This window comes from Danio rerio, chromosome 15 (genome assembly GCF_052040795.2).
Source record: "Danio rerio strain M-AB ecotype USA chromosome 15, GRCz13ab, whole genome shotgun sequence".
In the NCBI taxonomy this organism is placed as follows: domain Eukaryota; kingdom Metazoa; phylum Chordata; class Actinopteri; order Cypriniformes; family Danionidae; genus Danio; species Danio rerio.
Window position 1 is genome coordinate 32742198 of NC_141035.1, and position 14107 is coordinate 32756304.

The 14107-nt window shown below is 42.1% G+C and overlaps 1 protein-coding gene and 1 long non-coding RNA gene across 4 annotated transcripts in view; one reads left to right on the top strand and one right to left on the bottom strand.

Annotated features, from left to right (window-relative positions):
* Nucleotides 1-14107, top strand: part of LOC141377865 (uncharacterized) — an 81277-nt gene that overhangs the window by 52480 nt on the left and 14690 nt on the right. Inside the window, exons 5-8 of one of the 2 annotated variants that reach the window (XM_087284340.1) lie at nt 10753-10824; nt 12075-12105; nt 13129-13175; nt 13266-13564. The gene's annotated coding sequence lies outside the window, so the exon portion shown is untranslated. Of the gene's footprint in view, nt 1-10639; nt 10825-12074; nt 12106-13128; nt 13176-13265; nt 13565-14107 lie in introns of those variants that run through there. The other variant, XM_087284341.1, reaches the window with a different exon arrangement.
* Nucleotides 1254-8718, bottom strand: LOC147840659 (uncharacterized). 2 transcript variants are annotated; one of them, XR_015509681.1, is made up of 4 exons: nt 8256-8718; nt 5710-7845; nt 4592-5612; nt 1254-2273 (listed from the first exon to the last, which is right to left on the bottom strand). It is a non-coding gene; the product is annotated as an uncharacterized LOC147840659 (long non-coding RNA). The 2 variants fall into 2 exon arrangements; XR_015509680.1 differs by lacking the exon at nt 8256-8718 and having other exon boundaries at nt 5710-8179.

The following is a 14107-nucleotide window of genomic DNA, read 5'->3' on the forward strand; positions in this document are numbered from 1 at the left end:
TAAACTTGTTTAGACAGGGTAAGAAACCGACTAAAACAAAGCTTTATGAATTACAGAGCAATAAATTCAAACAATAATTACCATATTTGTGTACCTCTGTATCTATCTCTCCAATAATTTCATGGAGAAGAAAAAAAGATGTGCCGGCCAATTAGTGACCGAGTTGTGTAAAAAGCTGATATGCTTAAATAAAACAAGACCTTAAGTATAAAAAAAGCTTTATGTGTGTCTTTCAAACTGCTGCCAGCAAAGCAAGAATGAAAGGAATGCAGAGACTGCCAGCATTATCCTTGTTAGTGTCTGCAGATAGAATGTTTTACGAGACAAAGGATCCATACTCTGCTGGAGAAATTAATGACTTTCTTTGAAAAGAGGGTCTCGGTGTTGTTATGGAAACCTCTTCTCAAGAGATGCTAATAAGCTCGAGCCTAAGCAAAAGAACCAGTTTTGAATGTGGAAGTAAAACTTGAGCCTGTTTTTAATGCATTATGTTTGCAACGTTGCAGGACATAATTGTCGCCGCTTGCTTAGGCAACATCACTAGTATTTTTTTTTTTAACTTATCCTATCATGGACATGTATAATAGAATAAATTGTGTTTATGAGAGATCATAATCACATACAGTTGCCTAATAATAATCACAGACATGTTTTTCAATAACAACCAGATAAACAGCAACAGATCACCATAGGAATTAAATGGAAAAACTAAAAAAACTATCCAGAACAACTTCATGCAACCTCTTTTAACCCGAGGTGGATTTCCCAAATTCCATTAAATTGTTAACCAACTAAAATGGCAAGTTCTGCTTGTACCAATGAAGTTTAACAATTCTGTGTTTCTCAAATCCAATGTTTGAACTAAGTTGTGCAATATTAATACAATATTACCAGTATTAATAAACCAATGATATATCATACAAATTAACCAGACTGCTTTATTAACTCTATTTGGAAATAATTCCTTAATTCAGGTTGATTGGGATGATTCTGGAGTGGATTAAATCAGGGGTTCTTAACCTTTTTTACTTCGGGGCCCACCTCTTTTCCAATCATTTTTTTAAGGCCCACCTGTCTGTCATTTTCACAAAAATGTTTGTATAAAATGCTCGTTTAAACTTTTATTCATTAACAAAAAATAAATAAATCACAGTAGGTTGAGCGGCTGAGTTTGTAGCTGGATATTGATATCTGTTTTTGCCATAATAAAGGCACATTTCTATAATTAGTGGGGTTTGCCTTAGGCAAAGTCCACTATTGTTATTCTCCATACTTATTAATGGGGTTTGCCATAGGCAAAGTCCATTCTTACTATTGTGCTGGCTTATTATTCTTCTTCTTCCTTCTTCCGTACCATTTTTCGGCGCGTAACTAGTCCCGCAGCTTTCGTCCCAGACCCTTGAAAGTGGGCTCAAATCGTGCGGTCTTATCGGGAATGGTGTGCTATGACTTTTATAAGGGGTGGGGGGTTTTTTGGCCCCGCAGGGGCCAAAAAACCCCCCCAAAAATCCCATAGACTTAACATTGAGCCGAACTTTGACGAATCACAGCGCCGAGTGTGAATTTCATAGAAATATGAGATTCACAGCATCTGTAGGGGGTTGCAGCCTAAATGAGAACATACCTCGCAATGGGGTAAAAGTTGCACCCCTGGGGCTCTAGGACGTCCCAAAGCTCTCCCATTGACTTACATTGTCCCCATTGACTCCCATTCATTTTTCTAGAACAGCACTAACGCCCCCGCGAAATGGGACGACCTTTAAAGCGTTATAGCGCCAAGTGTGAATTTCGTAGAAATATGGGATTCGCAACATCTGTAGGGGGTTGCAGCCTGTATGAGAACATACCCCAAAAGGGGGTATAAGTTGTACCCCTGGGGTGCTAGGACGTCCCAAAGGGGTCCCCATTGACTTTACATTGCCCATTGACTCCCATTCATTTCTTGACTCACATGTCAATCACATTACATAGCAGTGTCATACAGACTTGGGGGTTGCCTTACTTGACTGAGGCAACCAATCAGCATCTCAATATGATTTTGAAGCTCACAAGCCACGCCCCCCCAAACCACTTAAAGACCCTTAATAACTGCCCCATTGACTTAACATGGAGTGGGATGTCCCATTGCACATCCCATTGACTTCCATTATAAAGGTCACACATCTACAACATTACATAGGAGTGTCATAGAGACATGGGGGTGGGCTCATTTGACTCAGGCAACCAATCAGCATCACAATATGATAATGAAGCTCACAAGCCACGCCCCCAAACTGATCCCATTGACTTCTATTATAATAGGGCTGGATGCATATCTTTGCTTAGCAGTGTCCTATTGACTTCTGGGATGGCTCATCTGACTCAGACAACCAATGAGCATCTCAATATGATAATGAAGCTCACAAGCCACGCCCCCAAACTGGTCCCATAGACTGCCATTGTAACTGGTCTACATGCATATCTTTGCTAAGCAGTGTCCTATTGACTTGGGGGTTGGCTCATCTGACTAAGACAACCAATGAGCATCTCAATATGATAATGAAGCTCACAAGCCACGCCCCCAAACTGGTCCCATAGACTGCCTTTAATACTGGCCTACATGCATTTCTTTGCTTAGCAGTGTCCTATTGACTTGGGGGTTGGCTCATTTGACTTGGACAGCCAACCACATTCAAGTTCACTCTGTAACCTCACCCATAGCAACAAAACAGAGTACCCTAGCAACCAATCATCAACAGCTATATCTCAGCATCGGAACATCGTAGAGACTTGGGGATTGGCTCGTTTGACTCATGCTAGCAAACGGAACTTCCTATATGCTACACATGCTAGCAGTGACTAGCTACATGCTAATATTGACTAGCCAAGTACTGTAACTTGCTAGAAATGCTTACTAAGTATAAATATTTTATCAGGCATGTATGTGAGGCTTGCCTAGTAACCACCCAGAGTACCCTAGCAACCACCTAGCAACCACCCAAATTACCCTAGCAACCGCCTATCAACCTCCTAGCAACCGCCTAGTAATGCCTTAGTAAGGGCCTAGCGACCACTCAGGACACCCTAGCAACCGCCTAGCAACACCTTAGCAACCACTTAGAATACCCTAGCAACCACCAAGCAACACCTTAGCAACCACCTAGCAACCACTCAGAACACCCTAGCAACCGCCTAGCAACACCTTAGCAACCACCTAGCAACCACTTAGGACATCCTAGCAACTGCCTAGCAACGCCTTAGCAACCACTTAGAATACCCTAGCAACCACCTAGCAACACCTTAGCAACCACCTAGCAACCACTTAGGACACCTTAGCAACCACCTAGCAACACCTTAGCAACCACCTAGCAACCACTCAGAACACCTTAGCAACCGCCTAGCAACACCTTAGCAACCACCTAGCAACCACTTAGGACACCCTAGCAACCACCTAGCAACACCTTAGCAACCACCTAGCAACCACTCAGGAAACCCTAGCAACCTCTTAGCAACGCCTTAGCAACCACTTAGAATACCCTAGCAACCACCTAGCAATACCTTAGCAACCACCTAGCAACCACTCAGGACACCCTAGCAACCGCCTAGCAACATCTTAGCAACCACCATTTCTTACCTTTCCAGTGCTATTGCCCAGTTTAGTACCATTTTGTACCCCATCGATTTGCCACGCAAACCCCATTCACATTTCCTTTAGGAAATGTACAATTCTAGTTATTATTCTTCTTCTTCCGTACGTTTTTCGGCGCGTAACTCGTCCCGCAGCTTTCGTCCCAGACCCTTGAAAGTGGCCTCAAATCGTCCGGTCTTATCGGGAATGGTGTGCTATGACTTTTATAAGGGGTGGGGGGTTTTTTGGCCCCGCAGGGGCCAAAAAACCCCCCCCAAAATCCCATAGACTTAACATTGAGCCGAACTTTGACGAATCACAGCGCCGAGTGTGAATTTCGTAGAAATATGGGATTCGCAACAGCTGTAGGGGGTTGCAGCCTAAGTGAGAACATACCACGCAGGGGGGTATAAGTTGTACCCCTGGGGGGCTAGGACGTCCCAAAGTGGTCCCATTGACTTAACATGGGCCCATTGACTCCCATTCATTACATTGACTCCCATTATAAATGTCACATGTCAATCACAGTACATAGCAGTGTCATACTGACTTGGGGGTGGGCTCATTTGACTCAGGCAACCAATCAGCATCTCATTATGATTTTGAAGCTCACAAGCCACGCCCCCCCAAACCACTTAAAGACCCCTAATAAGTGCCCCATTGACTTAACATGGGGTGGGATGTCCCATTGCAGATCCCATTGACTTCCATTATAAAGGTCACACATCTATAACATTACATAGGAGTGTCATAGAGACATGGGGGTGGGCTCATCTGACTCAGACAACCAATCAGCATCTCAATATGATAATGAATCTCACAAGCCACGCCCCCAAACTGGTCCCATAGACTGCCATTATAACTGCCCTACATGCATATCTTTGCTTAGCAGTGTCCTATTGGCTTGGGGGATGGCTCATCTGACTCAGACAACCAATGAGCATCTCAATATGATAATGAATCTCACAAGCCACGCCCCCAAACTGGTCCCATAGACTGCCATTATAACTGCTCTACATGCATATCTTTGCTTAGCAGTGTCCTATTGACTTGGGGGATGGCTCATCTGACTCAGACAACCAATGAGCATCTCAATATGATAATGAATCTCACAAGCCACGCCCCCAAACTGGTCCCATAGACTGCCATTATAACTGCTCTACATGCATATCTTTGCTTAGCAGTGTCCTATTGACTTGGGGGTTGGCTCATTTGACTTGGACAGCCAACCACATTCAAGTTCACTCTGTAACCTCGCCCATAGCAACAAAACAGAGTACCCTAGCAACCATTCATCAACAGCTATATCTCGGCATCGGAACATCGTAGAGACTTGGGGATTGGCTCGTTTGACTCATGCTAGCAAACGGAACTTCCTATATGCTACACATGCTAGCAGTGACTAGCTACATGCTAATATTGACTAGCCAAGTACTGTAACTTGCTACAAATGCTCACTAAGTATAAATATTTCATCAGGCATGTATGTGAGGCTTGCCTAGTAACCACCCAGGGTACCCTAGCAACTGCCTAGCAACCACCCAAATTACCCTAGCAACCGCCTAGCAACCACCTAGCAACCGCCTAGTAACGCCTTAGTAAGGGCCTAGCGACCACCCAGGACACCCTAGCAACCGCCTAGCAACGCCTTAGCAACCACTCAGAATACCCTAGCAACCACCTAGCAACACCTTAGCAACCACCTAGCAACCACTCAGGACACCTTAGCAACCGCCTAGCAACACCTTAGCAACCACCTAGCAACCACTCAGAACACCCTAGCAACCACCTAGCAACACCTTAGCAACCACCTAGCAACCACTCAGGACACCCTAGCAACCACCTAGCAACACCTTAGCAACCACCTAGCAACCACTCAGGACACCCTAGCAACCGCCTAGCAACCACTTAGAATACCCTAGCAACCACCTAGCAACACCTTAGCAACCACCTAGCAACCACTTAGGACACCTTAGCAACCGCCTAGCAACACCTTAGCAACCACCTAGCAACCACTCAGGACACCCTAGCAACCACCTAGCAACACCTTAGCAACCACCTAGCAACCACTCAGGACACCCTAGCAACCGCCTAGCAACCACTTAGAATACCCTAGCAACCACCTAGCAACACCTTAGCAACCACCTAGCAACCACTTAGGACACCTTAGCAACCGCCTAGCAACACCTTAGCAACCACCTAGCAACCACTCAGGACACCCTAGCAACCGCCTAGCAACGCATTAGCAACCACTTAGAATACCCTAGCAACCACCTAGCAACACCTTAGCAACCACCTAGCAACCACTCAGGACACCTTAGCAACCGCCTAGCAACACCTTAGCAACCACCTAGCAACCACTCAGAATACCCTAGCAACCGCCTAGCAACACCTTAGCAACCACATAGCAACCACTTAGGACACCTTAGCAACCACCTAGCAACCACTCAGAACACCCTAGCAACCATTCAGAACACCCTAGCTACCAAAACAAATACATTGTACCCCATCGATTTGCCACGCAAACCCCACTCACATTTCCTTTAGGAAATGTACAATTCTAGTTAATGGGGTTTGCCATAGGCAAAGTCCATTCTTACTATTGTGCTGGCTTATTATTCTTCTTCTTCCTTCTTCCGTACCATTTTTCGGCGCGTAACTAGTCCCGCAGCTTTCGTCCCAGACCCTTGAAAGTGGGCTCAAATCGTGCGGTCTTATCGGGAATGGTGTGCTATGACTTTTATAAGGGGTGGGGGGTTTTTTGGCCCCGCAGGGGCCAAAAAACCCCCCCAAAAATCCCATAGACTTAACATTGAGCCGAACTTTGACGAATCACAGCGCCGAGTGTGAATTTCATAGAAATATGAGATTCACAGCATCTGTAGGGGGTTGCAGCCTAAATGAGAACATACCTCGCAATGGGGTAAAAGTTTCACCCCTGGGGCTCTAGGACGTCCCAAAGCTCTCCCATTGACTTACATTGTCCCCATTGACTCCCATTCATTTTTCTAGAACAGCACTAACGCCCCCGCGAAATGGGACGACCTTTAAAGCGTTATAGCGCCAAGTGTGAATTTCGTAGAAATATGGGATTCGCAACATCTGTAGGGGGTTGCAGCCTGTATGAGAACATACCCCAAAAGGGGGTATAAGTTGTACCCCTGGGGTGCTAGGACGTCCCAAAGGGGTCCCCATTGACTTTACATTGCCCATTGACTCCCATTCATTTCTTGACTCACATGTCAATCACATTACATAGCAGTGTCATACAGACTTGGGGGTTGCCTTACTTGACTGAGGCAACCAATCAGCATCTCAATATGATTTTGAAGCTCACAAGCCACGCCCCCCCAAACCACTTAAAGACCCTTAATAACTGCCCCATTGACTTAACATGGAGTGGGATGTCCCATTGCACATCCCATTGACTTCCATTATAAAGGTCACACATCTATAACATTACATAGGAGTGTCATAGAGACATGGGGGTGGGCTCATTTGACTCAGGCAACCAATCAGCATCACAATATGATAATGAAGCTCACAAGCCACGCCCCCAAACTGATCCCATTGACTTCTATTATAATAGGGCTGGATGCATATCTTTGCTTAGCAGTGTCCTATTGACTTCTGGGATGGCTCATCTGACTCAGACAACCAATGAGCATCTCAATATGATAATGAAGCTCACAAGCCACGCCCCCAAACTGGTCCCATAGACTGCCTTTAATACTGGCCTACATGCATTTCTTTGCTTAGCAGTGTCCTATTGACTTGGGGGTTGGCTCATTTGACTTGGACAGCCAACCACATTCAAGTTCACTCTGTAACCTCGCCCATAGCAACAAAACAGAGTACCCTAGCAACCATTAATCAACAGCTATATCTCGGCATCAGAACATCGTAGAGACTTGGGGATTGGCTCGTTTGACTCATGCTAGCAAACGGAACTTCCTATATGCTACACATGCTAGCAGTGACTAGCTACATGCTAATATTGACTAGCCAAGTACTGTAACTTCCTAGAAATGCTCACTAAGTATAAATATTTCATCAGGCATGTATGTGAGGCTTGCCTAGTAACCACCCAGGGTACCCTAGCAACTGCCTAGCAACCACCCAAATTACCCTAGCAACCGCCTAGCAACCACCTAGCAACCGCCTAGTAACGCCTTAGTAAGGGCCTAGCGACCACTCAGGACACCCTAGCAACCGCCTAGCAACGCCTTAGCAACCACCTAAAAACCACTTAGGACACCTTAGCAACCGCCTAGCAACACCTTAGCAACCACCTAGCAACCACTCAGAACACCCTAGCAACCGCCTAGCAACGCCTTAGCAACCACCTAGCAACCACTTAGGACACCCTAGCAACCGCCTAGCAACGCCTTAGCAACCACTTAGAATACCCTAGCAACCACCTAGCAACACCTTAGCAACCACTTAGGACACCTTAGCAACCGCCTAGCAACACCTTAGCAACCACCTAGCAACCACTTAGGACATCTTAGCAACCGCCTAGCAACACCTTAGCAACCACCTAGCAACCACTTAGGACACCTTAGCAACCGCCTAGTAACGTCTTAGTAAGGGCCTAGCAACCATTCAGGACACCCTAGCAACCGCATAGCAATGCCTTACCAACCACTCAGAATACCCTAGCAACCACCTAGCAACACCTTAGCAACCACCTAGCAACCACTTAGGACACCTTACTAACCACCTAGCAACACCTTAGCAACCACCTAGCAACCACTCAGAAGACCCTAGCATCCGCCTAGCAACACCTTAGCAACCACCTATCAACCACTTAGGACACCTTAGCAACCACCTAGCAACACCTTAGCAACCACCTAGCAACCACTCAGAACACCCTAGCAACAACCTAGCAACCACTCAGAACACCCTAGCAACCACCTAGCAACACCTTAGCAACCACCTAGCAACCACTTAGGACACCCTAGCAACCGCCTAGCAATGCCTTAGCAACCACTTAGAATACCCTAGCAACCACCTAGCAACACCTTAGCAACCACCTACCAACCACTTAGGACACCTTAGCAACCGCCTAGAAACAACTTAGCAACCACTTAGAACACCCTAGCAACCGCCTAGCAACACCTTAGCAACCACCTAACAACCACTCATAACACCCTAGCAACCGCCAAGCAACACCCTAGCAACCACCTAGTAACACTTTAGCAACCACCTAGCAACCACTCAGGACACCTTAGCAACCACCTAGCAATGCCTTAGCAACCACCTAGCAACCACTTAGGACACCATAGCAACCGCCTGGCAACACCTTAGCAACCACTTAGAACACCCTAGCAACCGCCTAGCAACCACTTAGCAACCACTCAGAACACCCTAGCAACCGCCTTAGCAACCACTCAGAATACCCTAGCAACCACCTAGCAACACCTTAGCAACCACCTAGCAACCACTTAGGACACCTTAGCAACTGCCTAGCAACACCTTAGCAACCACCCAGCAACCATTTAGAACACCCTAGCAACCGTCTAGCAACACCTTAGCAACCGCCTAGCAACGCCTTAGCAACCACTCAGAATACCCTAGCAACCACCTAGCAACACCTTAGCAACCACTTAGGACACCTTAGCAACCGCCTAGCAACACCTTAGCAACCACCTAGCAACCACTCAGAACACCCTAGCAACCACCTAGCAATGCCTTAGCAACCACTCGGAATACCCTTGCAACCACCTAGCAACACCTTAGCAACCACCTAGCAACCATTCAGAACACCCTAGCAACACCTCAGCAACTGCCTATCAAACATTCAGAACACCCTGGCAACTGCCTATCAACCACTTAGAACACTCTAGCAACAACCTAGCAACCACTCAGAACACCCTAGCAACTGCCTAGCAATGTCTTAGCAACCACCTAGCAACTACTCAACACCCTAGCAAGAAATTATCAACCACCTAGCAGAACATGTTAGCAGTGCCTAGCAACGACTAAAACACCCTAGCAACCACCTAGCAATGCAGTAAATCACTGATTTGTGATTGTCTTAGACATTTATACATTAATCAAATATAAACATAGCAGTTTTTTGTCTGCTCAGACTTGTTTTCAGGAAACACCAACTGTTACACACACACACACACACACACACACACACACACACACACACACAGACACACACAGACACACACACACACACACACACACACACACACACACACACACACACACACACACACACACACAGACAGTGCCGGAGTGGAGCTCCTTTTTATCTCTGGAGTTTCATGCCTTAGAACGGCCCACTTCAGTCGACGACTGATTTTGTTAAAATAACGTTATTTCCAATTCAGTTTCAAATGACACTAACACACTAACACGTTTTTCAAGGATACAGGTGCCTTAGAACTTCACATTTTTATATATAAATGAGAACATTAATTCTATATAGATATCCAGTCATTTGTAATGGTTGTAACAAGTAACCCAAACAGTATTATATGTCTTTACACTAAAAATGAAAAAACGTATTTCTTCCTGGTGAGCTTTGAACGCGGGTCGCTGGCTTCGTAATCGAACGTGCTAATCACTAGACCACGATGTCGCTATTAAATACAGGTGTTGGGTACAAAGAATAACTATTGCACTGCTATTGATGTCTACTTTTTTTTTTTTTTTACCCTACTCTTTCTCCTCTTTTTAGATTTCTGATCAAGTTATGTCAGATTTATTAATGTAGTGAATCATCAGATTTTTATTAAGCAGGTGTAATCATCATTAATATTAATTAATATTCAGTAAGGTGCCGCTGTTTGGGGTGAAATGATAGTTACATCATCATTCACACACACACACACACACACAGAAAAATTATTTTAATTCAGACATTTTTATTTACTATAATACTTAAAGATGGCTAGATTCAAAATGGAACATGGTAAACAATGTCTCTGAGTTGTTATTATTACAATTAATTTACCTGTGTTATATATATATATATATATATATATATATATATATATATATATATATATATATATATATATATATATATATATAAAATGCACTCTTTTTTTAGTTAGGCACTAAAAAGTCACACTTGAAAACGGGTGTGGTCCTCTCCATAAATGGAGAAAATCTTAATTCTGCAGGTTGATTGGCTGTGCCTTGCCTTCTATTGGCCAACGATGATGAGCCGTCTTCAGGTTCCAGAACTTTCTGCGGTGAGTAGGTTGTTTTAGAGGTTTGCTCTTATAATTGCTGTTTCACGTTCAATTAAAACATGTATATTAAAAAGTATAGATTGTTGTTGCTTGTAGTGGATGTAAAAGTAGCCATTCATGTCCTTTAGTGGGATTTCAGGTGTGCATAATAATTCAGGCTGAAGCCGTTGTACTCACGGTTAGATCTTAACTTTATGCAGGCTGCTTTATCACGTACAGTCACGTTATACTCTAATAAATTTTAAACTGAAGTCGCGATTAGAAGAATTACGATTCAAGTCGCAAAAGCTGCGATTATTTCGATAAATAACGTTACTGTGGCGAGGGCGGCCCATTAAAACATGCTACTAACTATCGTCAACGTACTTAATCAGCAGCTGACCGTTACAGCAGAACCCACGAGCCTGTATTTCACTGATATGGACATGAAATGAGAGCTGTGAGCTACAGGTCTGCATTCCCGCGGCCCGCGGCTGTACTGAAGCTGAGAGCGAGACGGTGTGTGTGTGTGTGTGTGTGTGTGTGTGTGTGTGTGTGTGTGTGTGTTAGACATTTGACCTGCTTGCTTAAGGTAACGTGTCCTCTCGGCTATTACAGTGAGTCTTGTGGTTAGACACACATGAGCATGTTACCCTGCAGCTGGAGTTTTCTTTACCGCGTTTATCATGAATCAGCTGTGATATCCGCGCATTTAAGACTTTAACCGTGGCCGTTTGTCCGTATCACCGTCACTCCGATGAATAACTCGAGCCGCGGTAACCGCAGTCGAGAAGAATCGCAGCCCTTTCTGTTGCGTGTGGGAACATAATGACCGATTATAGGTGTTTAAGAACTTATTCGACAGCGCTAAAAAAGCAAGCGAAATTATATTTATTACATTAGTTTATTTGTTGTAAATGCTCTTGTCCTGTGCATGTAGGTTAGCCTTGTTTCAAGAACAGTGTTTTCTTTCAGCAGGTAAAATAAACGAACAAATGACATGTAAATGTATAAACTATACATTCTTTTGCTAGAATTTTTGTGCTGGGAAGTAAAATCTAAAATTGTGTATAGAAAGCATTGAAAGTGCACTGCGAATGTCGTGAAATCAATATAAAAAATGTTACACAATCTAAATGTACAGGTTTTATACATGTTTATTTAATATTGCAGATAGAATTTATGTAATTGACATTAAAATACAATAGTCATTTCCCTAGTACAAATGTGCTTTTTATGCGACATGATTGTTTCTACTTTTATCTTTTTAGAACTTTCACCAGCCTATCCATCCTGTGTCAGGTAATGATTGAATAATTAATTCTATAATAATTAATAATAATAATAATTCTGGCTTTTTGCAGCAGTTAAACTCACTTTTTGGAATGTAATCAGTTTTTAAGATAACATTAATTTCATACATTTATCAGACCACTACTATAAGGGGGGAAATTAAGTGAGCAAACATCCTGTTTCTCCAGATTTGTTAGTTATGGGCTTGAGTTAAAGGGATGGTTCACTCAAAACTGAAAGTTCTGTCATTTACTCACCCTTTATGTGTTTCATACATTCTTCTGTTGAGCAAAAAAATACTTTCAAGAAAGCTGGGAACCTGTAACCATTTACTTCCATAGTATTTATTTTTCCTATGTACTATGGAAGTCTAGTGTTGCTCCGATTTTTGCTTTTTTTCCCTCCAAAATATCTTTAGTATTCAACAGAATAAAGTTAGTCATAAAGGTTTGTAACCACTTCATTGTTAGTAAATGCATAAAAGTGAGTCAATTGTTTATTTTGGGGGGAATTATCCCTTATAAATTATTCTATTTTAACTTTTTTTTTTTTCAAGGAAAGTAAAGTACAGTTGGTCTGAGTAACACTTTTTTTTTTTTTTTTTTTTTTTTTTGGTGTGTCTGAAAAGTGTTATTCCATGGAATATCGATTTCTTAAACAAACAAACAAACAAAAAAAAAAAAAACATTTGTATTGTGTAAAATCCAGTACAAACATGTCTTGAAAAAAAAAACAAGAATTGGTTTACTGAAATGCATAACTACAGGTCTAAATTGTAAAGCCAGAGAAACAGTTAAGGGGTCTGTTTTCCCCCTACATCACTTTTCCGAGAATCTTTTGCAAATGACTCTGATAGTATGTTTGTCGCAAATTGACTCCTTTAAAAAATAGATACATGCTTTTGATATATCCCTAACAATTTATTTTATTCACAGATTAACTATGTTATTGATAAGTGATGTTTAACATGGAGAGAAGGTAATGCATAGTTGACATTAATTTTCATTAAAGTTATTTTTGTCCCTTTTTCAGAGAGACTCACCAGATATTCCAGATTCTTCACTGCACTTTGCATCTTGGTGAGTGTTGGATAACATTTTTATTTCAAAAATTGAGAAAACAATAGTTGTTGCTTTGACCTAATTTGTTCTATTTTCTTTATTTTTCAGGTTTCTTGTGAAAAATAAAACAACTACTTCTGTTGTTTTATTTTTCAGTGCTCTCCATATTTACAGGGATTACGTTTCTTTTGTTTTAATAAACTTAGAATTTTGTAATTTATATTTTCTTTTTTTTTTCTGCATTTTTTTTTCCTTAACTTTTTTTTTTTTTGTTTGTTTAAAAAAAAAAAATAAATTAAATTACACACTGTACTGTCTTCTATAGTTGCTAACCTCTGTTTTCTTCCAGATACTACAGGTTTCATTTTCTCAAGTTCTGCAGTGCTTACATCGGGGGAAGTTTTAAAGTATGTGCCAAAGAAAAAAACATTTAGTTTGCTTTCTAAATGTCTCGTAATGTGGCAAAAGTCACCTCATATCCTAAAAAGTACTTTGATGTAACATCATTTCTGTACATTTAATTTAGTTTATTTTCAACATGTAAATAATTTTAGTTTGGTGTGTCTGAAAAGTGTTATTCCACGGAATATTGATTTTTTTTTTTTTTTTTTTTTTTTTTTTTTGTAAAAATAAGTACAGACTTGCCTGGAAATACAAAAAAAAAGGTTACTGAAATTGGTTTACTGAAATGCATAACTATAGGTCTAAATTGTAAACCCAGAGCACCAGTTAAGGTGTCTGTTCTTCTTCCTGTTTTCCCCCATACATCACTTTTCCGAGAATCTTTTGCAAATGACTCTGATAGTATATTTGTCGCAAATTGGCTCCTTTAAAAAATAGATAAATGCTTTTGATGTATCCCTAACTATTTATTTTATATACAGATTAAGCATATTATTGATAAGTGATGATGTGTAACATGGAAAGAAGGTAATGCATAGTTGACATTA